Below are 17,073 nucleotides of genomic sequence, written 5' to 3'. Positions count from 1 at the left end.
CTCAACCAGACTAAGCCAAGCTTTTGCTTTGCATATCTAAGGTTAGCTCAGCTAAGCCGCATCCATTTTTTATAAGGACAATGCTTTGAAACTTCATTAAAACAACTACTTGAAGTTATCAGTACTTCGAGATCCAACGCCGAGGCACTGTGTGTAGCCGTGTCTACAGTGAAATCTAGGGTTGGACGGAAACCCGTCTGGTCAGGAAAACACATGACAATAAAAACTGGCACCGACCAAGAATGTTTAAAATCCAAAGAAAGACGTTTCGGCTCCCGTACAGGTGCCTTGTTCACAATCTTTTAAACATTTAAACATTCTTGGTCGGTGCCAGTTTTTATTGTCAGTGTCGACAGTGTTTGTAACGTTTTATTGAAACTGAATGCAGAACCTAAGAACATTGATATAAATGACAGCTAGCGAGAAAAAACAAATAAAGGGAGCTTCGTAAGTATGAATGTCACGTTTTACATAATTGCCAAGTGTTCATAACCAGGACTTCATGATCATAACGCTACCAAACTGAGCATTTATATCAGGAGACATTTTCATAATGTGATAACGCTAGATAACTTCGTAGGTCGTACATCCGGCACTCTATCAGATGTACGACGCACAAGATGCCTGACGGCCCTACGAAAGATAAAACGCAGTAATCGAGTTAAAAATGTAACTGAGCAACTGTGGGTCTGGATTAGAATTGAACCCAGGGTGTTTGAAATGGACGACGAGCAAACCTCTCGTAAGCCCGCGTGATCGATGGCTCTGCCTGGCTAAAGGGATACCTAGTGAATGCGGTGCGGCCTTCAACTCATCAGCGTCCGTTCGAGAATGCACTCAGGCCTCGATAATTGCGGGATACTATTTACAGAAGAAGTAACAGTAACGCGTAGCAAAGTACGTTTCCTCTAGATGTCCTCTTTCCTTTCTGTCGAGAATGCGGGGGCGCGCGGGTGGGGGGTATATATATGCAGCACAGCAGCCACCAGTGATCCAGGGCGCTATACTCTTCCCCCCTTTCTCCCCCGATACTGGAATATCCGTACATCCATTCGGCAACCAACTGGGAACAGATGCATTTTCACTCGTAGTATCATATTTGCAATGCTTAGCTGTCAGAATTTTTTATGTACACCAGTCTTCCTAGCTTGGGCCACCTACCTTAACATGTAAATTTTGGTCTGTCTGTCTGTCTGTCTGTCTGTCTGTCTGTCTGTCTGTCTGTCTGTCTGTCTGTCTGTCTGTCTGTCTGTTCTGTCACTCGATTCAATAGCGCTTCCTAAATGCATTTGAAAAAATGCTTCAAACATGAAATACACCAAGAAAAAAAACGTTCGAGCCCATGGTTGGTTCGAACTGCTCCCGTGGTCAGTGCATACTCACATTATTCTGCACAAAAGAATGCCCAGCCATATTTGAGGCAAAAATTTGGCAAAAGTTTGAGGCAAAAAAAAAAACAGCGCCTTAAAATAGCGCAGAAGAAAGCGTACATATGGTTCATGTTACCAAAAGAAGTTTATACATGGGAACTTCTTTTGGTACAATGAAAACATTTGCCACAGTTGACGAAACGCATAAATACATGACCGCAAATATGAGTGTTCTTTGAACTAAAAAGGAGCAGTAGAATGTTTTTACGAAAAAAAATTAAAACCTCTGCATATGCATTATAACACAGTGGCAACTCTAAATCGAAACAATGGAACAGCTCGTTCTGCCACAAGCGGCAAGCATAAGCCATGTATCCATCATCTGTCAATAAAGTTCTATAGAGAACCTCAGAGCGCACTTTTCCATATGAAGACTCGTTCTTGGAAACTTTTATTGCTCTATTGTAACACCCTTCAATCGGGTTTTATGGTGACTTAAAGTTGGATATGGGTGGTCAGAATCACAATCAGAATCAGAAAAGGAGTTAATTTGTTCATTGATAATGTATACATGAGTGAAAATACAGAAGGACGTCCCAGAGCCAAGGGCTGAAAGGAGCACCTCCTGGGAGTAAGCACACAGTCCCATAGATACAGTCAAGTCCCAAGGGTGTGCTGTTTTCCACTTCACGGTGTGTCGCCAACAGCTTGGTCAAAGCACACCTCACCGAAAGTTGAAGATCGTGGAAATACACTCGTTTGTTTTTCTAATTCACAATATGTAGCGAGGCAAAGGTCCCTCATGGTGAATGTCCTTACGAACTGAACAAATGTGTCCTCCCCATCAGTTGTGTGATCTTTGGACTTATCAATTGTGATCTTTGAACAAAGGCAAAACACTGCGACATTGCAAGGGAGCCCGGTCCTTGCAAAACTCGCGACAAAAACAGTTGACTCCTACCTCTTATACCATTTCGATTTCCTGAAAACTGATATTTTAGGTGAGCGCAAAGATCTTCCGAAATATTTTATTTTGTTGCCATTCGGTCATCCCACCAATATAAATCGGTAAACTCCGTGGGCAACGCTGCCTTTGTTATAACTTCTTTTTCACGAGCCCGAAATGAAAAGTGCAGTTGTTGTTCCTATAACTCAGATGTTCTTCCTCGCGACTATTTTGGCACTTTTCGGTTCTCTGGTTACGAGTACGGGGCTTCCCAACAGAAAGGTAAGCTTCCTTACCCTGTCTTCATACTTCTAAATTTTTTGGTGATTTCGTTTTTCTGCGCTGTACATTTAGATTCATGAATTAACGGCGCTGATGTGCAGATGAGGTTTCAAAAACAAGTTCTCACCTTCCTCTTAGAAAATCCTTAGGCCGCATGCATGGTTTACCATTACCCGCACAATATTTTTCTGTCTTTTCAAAGGTCGAAGGGTGCAATATTGTTAGGGAGATAAGCAATGAATGGCACAGCTCACAAAAAGCGAGAGGTATATTTGAGAGAGAAACCAGTGAATTACGGAAATAACGGCAGTGGCGTTTTAAACTGAGGCCTAAGGCCATAAGGGCAGCGTTGAAAGCATCGACAAGGGAGTAAAATGCCGCCACGGTGCTCCAGAAAGTCTAGGGATAGATGTTGGCTCTGGGCGTCGCTGTAGTAGGGGCTCTGTCTCTGCAAAAACAGTGATGTGCGTATACGGAGACTTCTGTATGAAGAGAACTGTGAGCAGCCCTGGGCTCAGCCCCAACAGTTCCACCGTTTTTTTTTTTTCATGATTTTGTTTATTGGAATAATGCTCCTTTAGATCAATGCTACGCATTCTTTTTTGTAAATAAGGGCGAATTAATACATTTTCTGTCGGTTTTGGGTGCGGAAAAGGCCCTATCATCCAGTTTCATTGAAGTTGTGCATCGCACCGGCATTGCTCGTTCTCCAGTTATTTTGAAACTGAATGTCCACAGGCGCGGCTCCGAATTTATGTACTAAGAGATTGTTCTTTTTATTTCCTGCCATTTGGATGGGCTATGTGTAAGCGCGTGCCCGTTGGCTGTGTACCATAACATGCTAATTTTTTTCGTTTCTGTTTCTAGTGGTCGTGAAACGTCAAGTCACGATTACATTTATTTTGCATCGTCGGGCTTATAAAGTAATCAACATAGCAGAGTGCGCCAAAACGAATTTTAATGGCTGGAGAGAGAAATCACTGTATTTGCCAAGTAAGTTTAGCTAGGAATGCGTGGTGGCCGCCGGCCGAACGCTGGTGCCGACGGTGGCGGCTCGGTCAACCAGAAGTAGCTGCATTTCCGGTTGCGCGCTGCCCAGCGGGTATCCCGCTGCTCGACGATGGAGATAGGGGGTGGTGGGTTAAGAGGACAGGCCAACATGGCGCGGGTTAGTGGGTCCAGAAAGTCACAGGCAGGACACTGGGGCTAGCATGTTGTTGGTTTAGCTGGTGTGTCTTTTCAAACGAAAAGGCTGCTGTTAAAAGACGGAGAAATGACAAAGAAAGCTGTGCGCAATACACAGGACAGCGACAAATGCTCTCGTTCTGGGATTTTCCCTGTCCTGTCTTATATGCGCACTCTGCTTTTGAAGGAGATGAAAGTCAGTGCTGTGTCACGGCATGTTCGCGGTTCAATGAACTCTCGCGTGCAAAGACGTCGTGTAGAAGCATTTCACTACCTGACTGTGCAGCTAGCACTTAAAAACGTGTTATCAGTGCGTCATCGTCTGGCTTTTTATGGACGAAGCCCCTTGGAGACTCGGGCTGTCGTCGTCTCATGTCGACGTCGTCTCATGTCGACGTAGCATCGTGCAGTCACGGCACTAAAACCCCGGGACACTCTTTTTTCAATTCTTCGCGCTTCATGCAATGATTCATCTCCGTGGGAAAAACGCGTACTAAAGAACACACCGGGACACTCGTTTTCCAACGCCTCGCGCTGGAACAATTAGTGCTTCAAAGACACCAGACTTTTATAGCAAATTTAAGCTGTATACTTTTACCCCCCAACAGTTTCATTTCCATGGGCAAAAATGCCAAGGCCTCAAGAATACACTTATACACCGCATGCTTCGCCCCTCTCTAGGATTCCCGTTACTGCTTCATCTCCGTCGGCAAAAACGCTTAGCTGCAAGGAATGCACTTATACACTACATGCTTCGCTCCTCCCCAGGTTTCATGTTAGTGGAGATGGCCCGGGATTTTTTCATTGAAGAAAAACTGTCAATGGGTAGTTTCTAAAATTTTTCGAGTCCGCAGAGAGAGTGACGTCGAGAAATAATTATGAATCTTCATGCAAAGCCTACTTTTTAGTCAATGCCTGCAGCCCTCAATCTACTGTGGGCATCTCGAAAAAAAACTTATGTTGAAATTGGCGGGCACCTCGCACTCTATCATTACGCCGGGTGTCATTTACTCATCATCGCCAGTTAATTCACAGTGAATTTTAAACGCTGCAGAATTATTACCTGCTGTCAGTTCATTGCCGTCTATGGAGAGTGTGTGGTTACAGAGAATGATCGCAACTATTGTTTTATCGAAACCATACCAAAACTATTATATGTCAATTGGCCTCTTGGACGACCCTAACATTATCACCGTCATATGCAGCAAAAACAACGAACGACGTAACATACAAATACAGGCGCTGGCACGTTACACATCCCCTCCTCTACTTCCTCCAATTTCTTCCCCTCTTCCTCTACATCGCACCTCCTCCCTTTCCCACTCGTGGCTTAGTACTGCCTCCCCCCTTCTATATTCCGCTCCTCTCCACTCCTCCTCTCTTGCACTTGGTTTTCCTTTCCCACTTCACAGTTTTTGTTTTTTTTTGTGCAACTTGTCTACAGTTGCCCACACAGGGTATAAAACTATCGTAAACCGCCTCAGGAAGTGACACGAACAGTTTATCATGGAATTGAGCTGCTACCAGACCACAGACCAAGACGGGGGTTACAAAACGACACGTAAAATACGCGTGTTGACGCAAAGCAACTTCCCTCCAGTGCTCTCACCCTCGCGCTGCTCTCTTCTACCCTCGCCACCTTTGATTCTTCTGCTTATTCCCCCTCTCACGCCGTTGTTCCCCTCCTTTTCTTCTTTTCTTCTTTTTTTCTCTCCTTTTAAGTGCAGAACACTTCAGGGTCTGTCCTTGTCGCCGTAGCTCGCTGTTACGAGTAACCCATAACGCTCTAAGATGTCAAGCGACTGCCGGGATCAGGCGGCGCACTGAGATAACGGACTTATGATGTAACAGCGCAGGGAACGAGACGAGGAGCAGAAGCGCATGGGATGCGTAGCGATGGGAAGCGTAATAGGCTGGCAGTCATAGAGTACCTCCATGGCATCTCCCATCGCATTAAGAAGATTCCAAGTCAATATTATGCTGATGTCAGCTTCTCGGCCAGGAATAAGCTGCAAAACATTTGTGCTAGAATTTACAATAAGTCAGGAGGGTCGAGTTTGCGCATGAGCAATGTGTGTACTCTAAAAAAAACACCACCAGTTTGCTTCGTGTAAAAGCAATGCGGTGTACTCCATTCCGCTGTCGAGCGGGAAAGTGTATGTGGTTCAGACAGGGCGCGGCCTCAACGTTCGTCTGCGCGAGCATAAAAGCTCATTAAAAGGAGTGCCTTGTACACATTTGTTGGCCCATCGCTCCACGCATGGCTGCAGTGCGGAATTTGATCACACGACCGTCAATTTTGTGCACAGGGATTCTCGCGCAAGAGAAATTGCCGAAGCATTTGCAATCAGTAAGCATCTTGACGCATGCTTGCGCTGCCGTCACTTGCGCTGCTTGATTGTGAGGGTAATTTGTTGGAGACAACATGATAATGCCTACTTCTAACTTTCTTCATTCCATTTTTCTTTTTCATAATGTGTTTATGGTGCGCGCGCATGTCTGTGTATTTTCTCTTTTTCTGTCCTAATAAACATTCAGTTGTTAGACAGCGCTCGTCCGGTGTCTTTCTGCTCCTCGCCTCATTCCTTGCGCAGTTACATCATGATTCCGAGCCAATTAACTGGCCCAAATTTCTCTTTTGCTGGAGTTAACGGACCCAAGTACAGCCCGGCGTACCGTCGTAGCGGCGTCACACAGAGGCGCTTAGTTTATATAGTCATAACCGTTTGACACTCGTTAACCGCACATTGTTTAGCGCAAAGAAAACTTCAGGTCCATTTGAGGCAAAGAATACGCAATTAACCTGCAGCACCCGCGTTCGTTTAGTTAGGAACGTTCGCTGGGTTGGTTTTTACGATAGTATGCAAAAAAATGGCACTGCAGGAAAAAATGGTGCGTCCCAAACTGCGCAGTAAGGCGCCGGCGGCGCCGGCACATGCGGGATGAAAAACGAGCACAAAAGGAACAACTCCCGCTGTCACTGTTTCAGGCAGGGCACACACGAGCACTGCGAAGGCGGGAAATTTCCATTGCATTGGACAAACCTTCGTTCGAGTCATCAAAAGAGCAGTGAGGCAGGGCAGCCAAGAGCGTGATGCGGGTAGCATTGATCGGATAACGGCGCTACAGCCCATTATGGCGAATCACTGCTATGCAATTCCTACAGCTTTCATGCTGAGTGGCAGTTCTTCAATTTTTTATTTCCCATACCTTCTTCCTATACTTCTTTAGCGTCACCCATTTTATTTCCCTCCGTCTACCCCGCTCATATTTCCCTTTGACAAGTTCCCATTTACCTACGACCTTACCATTTCCCTCCCATTTTTCCTCCCGCCCTTGTACGCCTTACGCTGCCTGCTCTTCGTCCTCTTTTCTAGTCTCTCCACCCCGCTGTCCCTTTCACCATCCCGCTATAATCCAAAGAAATACCTGCCCAATCCTTCTCACAATTACCCACCCCCCTATCTCCCTTTTTTCTCTTCCTTGATCACCTCCAATCTGCATCCCCTTAATTGCACACCTACAACTATCCTTTTCCTTCCTACTCTTGCACTTCCTGTCCTCCAACCACGCTTTTTCTGCCTCGTGTTTTCCATCGCCTATTCCCCTATACCCCATTCTACCCCGTTCTCTTCCCTATCCTTCTTTCTGTTCTCTATTTCTTGATAGAACTCTCTCCCCCTCCCATTCACTTTTCCTACCCAGCACCTTCGCTTATCCTCGGCATGGGCCACTCCTTCACCATTTATTTTCTAATCCCCTTTTCTAGTTCACTGACAAATGAGTAGGTCACTAGCAATTTGGGGGTCTAAGGTGACTCGTCGGTGATCCACCCAAAGATCACGTGACCCACAAGTGACTCTCCGGGGAACCTAGCTAAGCCAGTGATGTTTCACTGATTCTACGCGGCTCAGTGCTTTACTCTTGAACACCATTACCAGCAACATTACATGCTTATTAGGGAGACAGAAAGAAGATTTTTCCTGTTTAGGTAGCCCTAGAAAGACTGCTGTCCTAGAAACTAACCCTCTTAGGACAGCCTGAATGCCCTCTTTCTCTTCAAGTAAGCTTCCGCGTCGCGAATAGCGACCTGGGTGCACTTGTTAGTTAAACAGGAAACTGCTCAGTGAGTGCAAATGCAACTGGGAAGTTTCGTTCTGGTCTTTCTTTATATTCTATATGCGCTTTGTGATCTCATGTTAAAATAGCCACGATAGAGTTCACGAAACAGGTGGTGCTCAATAAACTGCAGTTTGGTAAAGCTGTTCTTTATTATCGTGCGGTGTCACCTTATGCAAGATATTCAACTTGAAAACTCGTGCAAGGTATACAAGGCTTTCGCTCTGCTAAAAGGCACACAAAGTTACAGAGCGAGAACATAACCTTGAAGGGCTATTTTTTATGAACGATGCTGCAATAAAAGATTCTGTTGGAATTAAACGAAGTATGGCCGGCAATAATTGACTAAATGAAGACATAATTGGGCATGTGAAGTGTTGCGAAAAACCGCACAGGTTTGTTCGCACACAGAAAATGTTGTATGCCCACTCCAACCCCATCGCTAGCCAAGATTGGTACGGATAACGGTAGAAAACTCTTGAGCTTATGCGGTAAAATTCTAGTAGTTTTGGTAGTGTTGTCCCCAGTTTATGACGCTATCAACCTCCGTACAAAGAGATGCGCCAGAAAAAAATGAACATGTGAATCCTCACAGGATCCAGGATGGAATTAAGACTTCTAGAACTCAAGATCAACAGCAGCTGCAGACTCCGCTGTTTAATTAGTCACCCTCAGTTAGAAGCACATGGCCTTGAATCCACTATCTACTGCTTTCGGGGGTTTAACAGCAACATGAGATAATCATTTGAAAAACGAGGCAAAGCCCACTTGTTGAGACTGTGGTAGAGACTTTTGAATGAAAGGTAAGAACAAATAAGGACTCCCACGGGAACTCGTATGTCGTATGGTTTGTGGAAAAATAAGACTTTTTGTAAAGTTAACAGAGACAATGTTTCAAAAGGACAGTTCCGAAAAAGAGTAGACTGTTTATTCAGGGCAAGAAAATCGGTGCCTTTTTTAACATTTAACATTTTTAACATTGTTGTTTGTCTTTTTGTTGTTGGTTTTATTCTGTTGTAACCAACTGTGCACCACAGAAAATATTTTTTTCCTGCAGAAGCCACTCCACGCCCAGTGTAACAGTTCCAATGAGTGCGAAACGGGTTGCTGCTTGAACAGCGCGAACACAGCAGTACCAACCTGCCAGAAGCGTGGGGTAATCGGAAGCGACTGCACTAAAAATGCAACAAGTGGAATTTTCTACGGATACTGTCCTTGCAATATCCCATGTAAGCGCATTTCGATCCATGATTTTATTGAATTAAGAATTCAGACGATACATTTTACTCCAGTATTTGATCCTTCTGTGAGCTATTATTATATGATGTGAAACACTCAATTACGGTGCCGCCCTCACGCATGTTTCCGCAGAATTATCCCCAAATAGAAGCGTAATCTTCGCTTTAATACAGGTAACAATAACCCTGAATCGTATCAGTTAGACAGCCTGTTTTCCATCAATGGTGTCTGGCATGTATTATTGGGTTTCATTTATTGCTCACCATTACCTTCAGCTATACGGAAAAAATTTTCAACCAATCTTCAGAAACCCATTGCCGCATAAACATTATGCGTGAGCAATCGGTAGCCACCATACATGTAGGCACAATTACTCGCCAGTATCCAATTGACGATAATGTCTCGTATGAGGATTAGCTGAGTGACTGCAGGATGAGCCTTAATAAGAGCCAGCGGCGGCTGGTGAGTCATTTAGAATTCGTAAACTTTAAAACGCTCGCAAGTGCGTAATAGTTCTTTCGATTCTGATTTTATCCGAAGCCTTGTTTATTTTCGAATTTAAGCTCCTATTAAAAAAAGCATTTTACCACCATAGCATGTAGTGCGCCTGCGCAGGTTGTGTTACGTTTTCGTCGCCGAGATGTCTTATGGAAGACAGTAGGGGAAAGGTAAGAATGGTGTAGCATGCGCTGGTCCCGCCATCACAAAAAAAAAAAGCCTTCAGATATCCTGTTACCACATCAGGCTTCTTCACGACTTTACTGAGTAGTACCGTATCCAAGGTGTCTCTGACCATCGGCATCGCCGAAACCACTAGTGTTTTCTGCAGCTTCTCCACGTGTTCGAGGAGATTACCTACAGGTCGTTGGGAAATACGTAGGAAAAAGCTGCCGAAAACACGTCAGCGGAGGCCTTAACTATAAAAATTGCAGAAGTACACTTATGTCGGTTCGCATTAAAGGGCAAGTATGGCATGCCCATAGCCATTCTTTTTAATGCGCAAACATCGCACACCTTCTTTCTGATGTCTCCGTCAGTAAGAAAGCAAGCATTTGTGCAGCCGCCCCATTCCATATGCCCGATTTCCCGAACAAGCCGAGTGAACTTGTAGTTGTAGTCTCACACAAGGGCCGAGAGAGAGAGAGAGAGAGAGAGACAGAGAGAGAGAGAGGGGGGGCGAGGGAGGGAGGGAGAGATAGGGGGGGAGAGAGAGAGAGAGGAAGAGAGAGAGAGAGAGACTTTCTTTAATCACATTTGAAGTGGGCATATTTGGGGTCGGGATCTTGAGTCCAAGGCTACGTTGGCACGGCTGGCTGTTATCGCCCTTTCCGCTAGCAAAAGCTGCGTTTCAATGCAGGAGCTGGCCAGCGTACTCTCCCACTACTCACGTGAAAGGTTGCGATAGGAACAAGGTCTGGATTTAGTTGACATTCCCAGACAATATGCTACAGGGTGCTGGGGCTTGGCAGTGAGTACATAGAGGACCACAAAGAGTAGATTGGATGGCTTGTAGTCGTTTTGGGTGTGGGTACGGTTTAGCCTTCGGTTGTCTCAGGATGGCCTCCTGTTCTTCCTTGGCCTGATCGGTGACAGGTGGATAGAGTTATCTCACTAGTCGGTAATGTTGGGTAATGTCGGCGTATGTGAGGGGCGGTTGCCAGGTCCACTACGACTCTTCTTGCAGTGCCCGGTGGGCGAGTTCTCGTGCATGGGCGTGCGTAGTCTGGTTGCCGAGAAGAGCAGAGTGGACTGTGGCCAATATAATTTTGACTTGCTTCTGTGTGGTCGTTGGAAGAGAAGACGAAACGCTTGTCTTTAAATCATACCTGCTTGGTATACTCGGCAGGCGACTTGACTGTCCGCAATAATTACTTTGGCTTTTGTCTGGGAGAGGGCAAGCCAGATAGCCGTCCCTTCAGTCAACTGGGAGTTAGACGACCGAAGCGTCAGAATTGAAATCAAGTCGGTTCCGGAGGTAACGACCACCGCCGAAGGCACAGGTCCCGTGGCACTTCGCCTCATCTTGATGCCGCAGATTTTAGAGTCAAAGAACTTACCAACATTAATGCGAAAGCATTAAATGACCCATGAAGGTCAACCACTATGCAGCTAAATTTGAGCGCGAACTTTTCGCAGCGGCCGCGGCAGAGCCAAGCGCCCCGTCATTTTCGTCGATCCGAACACTAATGCGACGTCCAAGCTGCGAACGCCGCTAACAGTGCCACCAATGGTAAAAACGCTTGCATCAATATTTCCAGATGTAGTTCATGTTCATGTTTGCACGTGGGCTAAAGCCTTGTTTGGGTTTCTTGCGCTTTCTACTCTGTGTAATTTCTAGTGTGCAATGCGTGCGTCGACAGACAGCTTGAATTTTCGCGTTCAGTTCCAGAACAAGTCCACGTATTTAACGTTTGATGTCCTCAATTATGGGTGAAACAGCAGCAGTAATGGGGTGCTTTCAGTTGTAAGATGGGTTGGTATGGTTCTTTGGAGCATTGGGGCTGGTGGTTGGATTTGTACACGTCGCTGAGCTATTTGCTGTTGGAGGAGCGCGAACTTTGCGAAGTTTTTAGTGTTTTCGGCGACTTTCTCGCGGAGTTGGGCCTTTTCCTGTCCTAGTTTAGCATATTGTGGGTTAGTTGGAAGCATGGGTTGGCACTCGGTATGTGCGGGGGGAGGAGAAGAAGAATTGATATGAAGCAGTGGGTGGTAGAACGGCGACTGCCGACCAGCTCACGTAGAGGGAACCTGGCGTACTGATTGTGCAGTCCTCGCCCCTTCCCACTGCTGGTGGTTCCAAGGAGTACCCTGTTGTTTCGTGCGAGGTGAGACCTCGTTTCCGGACCCGGATAGGAGGCGGTGGTGGTCGCAGCTCCTTGCGGAAGTCTCGGCTGGCTGTCGGGTGGTCAAGTCCGCAGAGTGTGCCCATCGCCACGCACTCGTTGTCGGCGGACGGATTCTTCACGCGACACTGCGCACCGATTGGTGTGTCAGGATTCGGACACACATCTTAGCGGTGTCCGAGTTCCCCACACGCGGATAAACATTATACGGTTTGCCGGTAAGGGCGGCATCACGGGAGAATTCCGTACGCCTTAATGCGGAAGGGGACGTGCAGGCCTTCGAAGGTGACGAATACCGAGCCTGAGGTAGAGTGAACTAGAATACCCAAGTATTCTAGTTCACTGTACCTGAGGTTCCCAGCATGCGTTCGCTGATGATGCGTTGCCCCATCGCTGCAACAATAGTGTGTAGTTGATCTTGCGTGGTGCTTTCATTGATGTCGGAATTAATTCGCAAACGGTTCCTTGATGGGTCTTAGATATGCCACCACTTCGGACATTGCAGCGCAAACCGTATCGTTACCAGCACGCCAGACCCCGACCTCGTCTGGTGTGCTGGCCACAGTAACATTTTTGGCAGCTTACGGTTGGGTACTTGCGCAAAGAAGGCATGCTAAGGTATGCGACTTGCGTGTTGGACGCTTTACGTCATTTGCCGATCGTGCCAGCGTGGGCGAAATATGACTTTATAGTCAGTCTCGGGGAGTCGTGGAGCGGCCCCGTACGTCAGGTAAATGGATCCTTACTTGTCGCGGATTGTGCATGTGCTTGCCTGGGGTGTTCCAGGTCATGCTGTTTTCGTAGTATTTGTTGCCGCAGGTAATCTCGCGGCAGTGTTCTGCTACTTTATCATCAGCCTTTCTACGCCCTCAGCAGGGCAAAGGCCTCTCCCATAGATCTCCAATTACCCCGTATCTGTGCTAACTGCGACCGATTGATTCCTGCAAATTTCTTCATCTCATCTGCCAATCTAACTTTCTGCCGCACCCTACCGTGCTTGCCTTCTCTAAGGATCCACTCTGTTACCCCTAATGACCAACGGTTACATTGCCTTCGCATTACATGCCCGCCCCAAACCCATTTTTTCTCAATTTCTACTAATATGTCCTCAACACGCATATTTGTTCCCTGACCCACTCCGCTCTCTTCTTGTCCCTTGATGTTACACCATTCACCTTCCGTTCCATTGGTCGCTGAGTCGTCTTCATTTTAAGTTGATCCTTTTCAGTGAACCTCCAAGTTTCTTTCTTGTGGGTTAGTACCGGTAAGATGGAGCAGTCATACGCTTTCTTCTTCAGGTACAATGGTAGGCTGCCATTCATTATCTGAGAACGCCTGCCGAATGGACTATTCTTATCCTTCTGATTATCTCTGCCTTATGGTTGGGATTCGGAGTCACAACTTGGCTAAGTAGATATAGTCGCGTACCACTTCCACTGCCTCGCCACCCATCTCAAACCGCTGTGCTGCCCTGAGGTTATTGATCATTACTTTAGTTCTCATATAAATTTTCAGGCCCATGGTTCTACTCTAATAGTCCAGTGTGGTAAGCATGCTTTGCAATTCGTCCCCCCGAGTTACTTAGCAAGGCAACGTCATCAGTAAATCTGAGGTTGCTGAGGAATTCTCCATTAACCCTTACGCCCACAAGTTCCAAATCCCATGTTCTGATACCTCTTGTGAACATGCTGTGAATAACATTGGAGAGATTGTGCCTCCTTGCCTGACGCCCTTTCTTATAGATATTTTACTGCTCTCCTTATGAAGGACGATGGTAGCTGTGTACCCATTGTAGATATCCTCTAGTATTCTTAAGTTATGCTCGTCTGGACCTTGATTCCGCAATGCCTGCATGACTGAAGAGGTTTCTACCTAGTCAAATGCTTTCTCATAATCTATGAAGGCTATATATAGGGGTTGAGTATACTCCGCGCACTTCTCTATCACCTGATTGATCGTGTGAATATGGTCTATTGTTGAACAGCCTTTACGAAACCCTTCTTGTTCACTAGGTTGACTAATCTAAGGTGGCAGAGATTCTGTTAGCAATTACCTTGCTAAGTAACTTGTAGACGACTGAAAGTAAGCTGATCGGCGTGTAATTTTTCAAATCCTTAATGTAACCTATCTTATGGGTTAGGATGATGTTCACGTTGTTCCAAGATTTCGGTACACTCGCGGTCTTTAAACATTGCGTATAGAGGTTTGCTAGTTTTTCTAGTACAATTTGCCCGCCATCTTTGAACAGGTCTGCTGTTACCTGATCCTCACCAGATGCTTTTCCCCCATGCGTTGCTTTCCAAGCCTTCTTTACTTCTGTCAATACTGGTGGAATTTCTATCTCCTCTGAACTACTTCATCCTTCGGTATTATCCTGGATGTTGCGGGTATAGAACTCCTTGGTTACTACAACTATTTATCCTTACTTGTGATGGCAGTGCCCTGCTTGTCTTTCAGTGCATACATCTGATTTTTCCAATGCCTAGACGCCTATTTACTGCTTTTGGGCTTCCTCTGTGCTTTACAGCATTCTCGATCCTCTCCATTTTGTCCTTCCGTATGTCAGCTGGCTTACGCTTACTGAATAACTTCGAGAGTTCCGCTAGTTCTGTTTCTGTCAGCCGGGTTGGAGATTGTTCTGCTTTGCCGTTTCCTAATTAAATCTTTCGTCTAGTGGGGCAATTTACCAGTATTCTGTCTGGCGATCGTACCTCCGATTTCTACTGCACACTCCGTGATAATGCGTATAAGAATGTCGCGGGCTTCCTGTGTCGTAAACACTGCTTCCCCGGTCAGAGCAGCATACAGTGCGATCCTGAATTCTTCAACTTTCTATCTTACTATAGGCTCATTGATCGGCTCCTTTACAGTCCCTCCTTAAAGCTCGCCCAATTCGAGATCTTACCATAATGGGGTCACTACAACTCAGCCTTCCGAGAATCTCCACATCCTCCAGGACGCCAGGGTTGTCGCATAATATGAAGTATATTTCATTTTATGCTCCGCATTCAGGCTTCTTCACGTCTACTTCCTGCTCTCCCGTTTGCAGAAGGTATTCATGATGCGTAGACTATTTAGTTGTGGGCGCCGCCATTGCAGCTAGCGATGTTCCTCGCCTACTTGATTTAACTAGCCACATTGTTTCTTTTTTGCTTGGAAGCCAAAATCAACAAAAAAATACAAAAACTTTTTTAGTTCCTAAATGAAGCTTCTAAACAATCCCTGACAAATAAATATTTTTGGAGCTCTTGTTTATTATAACCAAACCAATTTGATTAACCTTTTAGAGCAATATTGTTACGTTGTTGCAGCCACAGGCAACTTTCCAGCATGTTGATGAGCCAGGTCCAGGACAAGTGGAACATGCTTTCCCGGTAAATGACGGAACGCTCGCTGAAGTACGGCTCGCATAGATGCTTTCGCCAGATTTCCCTCATGTATATATTTGTATGAAGCTCTAGGGCTTTGGCTTGAGGGGCGATTTTGGCAAACGGTGGACCGCATGTCGTCTTGAGTGGTATCGAGTCATTCGCGGTGACCTTACCGAGCTGTGTAGAGCAACTTTTGGGATGATTTAACTATTTTGCAGCCAAATACCGACGTTAAAGCAGGAGCCGATGCGAGGCAGGTCTTGCTCGGAAATATCGTTAAATAGCACATCCTTAGTTTCGGGGCAGCGGTCGCCCAACTCCTATAGTGTTCACGTTTCTGTCAACGCCCAGTGATTTATTTGAATCTCTTTATGTGAATTCTTGTTTTATGCGAAGTTTTGTTTGTAATTTGCTTGCAGTGCGGTGCTTTAGCGGAATGTTCTTTGAAGCTGGAAGAAGATCACCACGGAAGGTTTGCCTAAGCAGAAAGACACGTAAACCGAAGACAACGATTACTGCCACTACTCACGCCAAAGGAGAACAAATTTAAGAAATCCCACGTCGTTACACAGACTCGCGAACATTTCTCCCCTGTCGTCTGGTAACCTGCTGATAAATAAAATTTTATCTTTTCTTGCGCTGCCAATGCACGCACAGTTGAAGTTATTCATTCCTGTTTTTACCAGTAACCATGTTGCCATCTTTACGCTTACCGCACTCTAAAAGCTCACGAAAACGGGCAGATAAGCAAGGCTAGATATTATACTTTGGCTCTTTTTCAGTTTAATTTGGCGCTCACACGAAGAAGCCGGTAAAAGCCATCACATAAATAAAATAAGACTACATCCGGGAACTGACGCAGAAAACAATTTTATCCTATTTTCAGACTTGACAAATATCAGGTAAAACAAAACTATACAAAGCTCATTGCCTTATACAAAAAGAAATACTCGAGGCGTACATTTGACCAAAAAAGGGAGCTAGATTCTTACAAAGAAGAAACTTATTTTTTATTAATAATAAGTGGTTTGAGATATTACAATTCTATTTCTACAAAGTGTATTGCACATGGTACAAATAAAATGACGTAAACAGGATACAATTGGCCGCTGCCTAACTATTAAGATTTTCTAAGCAGTGGTAACCGTAAAAGGCAGGTAACTCCTTATTTAGGGCTATACAGCGTAGGGGAGGAATATGTTCGGCATTAACTTATAGCAGTGTAAGATACGATGCCCTAAAAATAAATTTTTGATGGATTTAACATAACAGCATGGAGTAGCTGAAAACATAGCATTAAAGGAAGCGCGGCCAATGAGTGCTGTAAAGGAGAGAGAGACACTGGGCGGTTTCCGGCTTTCAGGACTCATTGAACCAAGAAAAACAGCGTCATGTATCTAAGACTCAAAGTAGGTACGACAGCCACCATGCCAAATTTTTTGCACATTATAGATATTCCTGCAGAAATTCAAGCACCCTTGCTTTCACCTGCACGCCAGCAATCGCTTCTGATGCCAGCGCCGTTCCCTCTGCGGGAGGCAAAATGTAAATAATGTAGCGGAGGGTATGAGTGGACGCCTCAGAACTAGGGGTGCGCGATTGATTGATTAACCTTCAGATTAATGGATTGTCCGTGGAATGTCTGTGATTAACCTTCGGAATAATCGATTAAGGCATTACTCGCGATTAATTTTTTAACCGGTTAATCGATTGAAATC

General features: G+C 45.5%; 1 long non-coding RNA gene across 1 annotated transcript; it reads left to right on the top strand.

Moving 5' to 3' along the window:
* The first annotated feature begins 2,340 nt into the window (after positions 1–2,340).
* On the top strand, positions 2,341–16,017 carry LOC144157978 (uncharacterized). Its single transcript, XR_013319918.1, has 3 exons — positions 2,341–2,598; positions 8,960–9,131; positions 15,775–16,017. It is a non-coding gene; the product is annotated as an uncharacterized LOC144157978 (long non-coding RNA).
* The last annotated feature ends 1,056 nt before the right edge of the window (positions 16,018–17,073 follow it).

The sequence above is a fragment of the Haemaphysalis longicornis genome, unplaced genomic scaffold (assembly GCF_048455015.1).
Source record: "Haemaphysalis longicornis isolate Haplotype H1 unplaced genomic scaffold, Haemaphysalis longicornis Haplotype H1 scaffold_10, whole genome shotgun sequence".
Taxonomy (NCBI): Eukaryota; Metazoa; Arthropoda; class Arachnida; order Ixodida; family Ixodidae; genus Haemaphysalis; species Haemaphysalis longicornis.
This window is presented reverse-complemented; position numbering and strand designations above follow the sequence as displayed.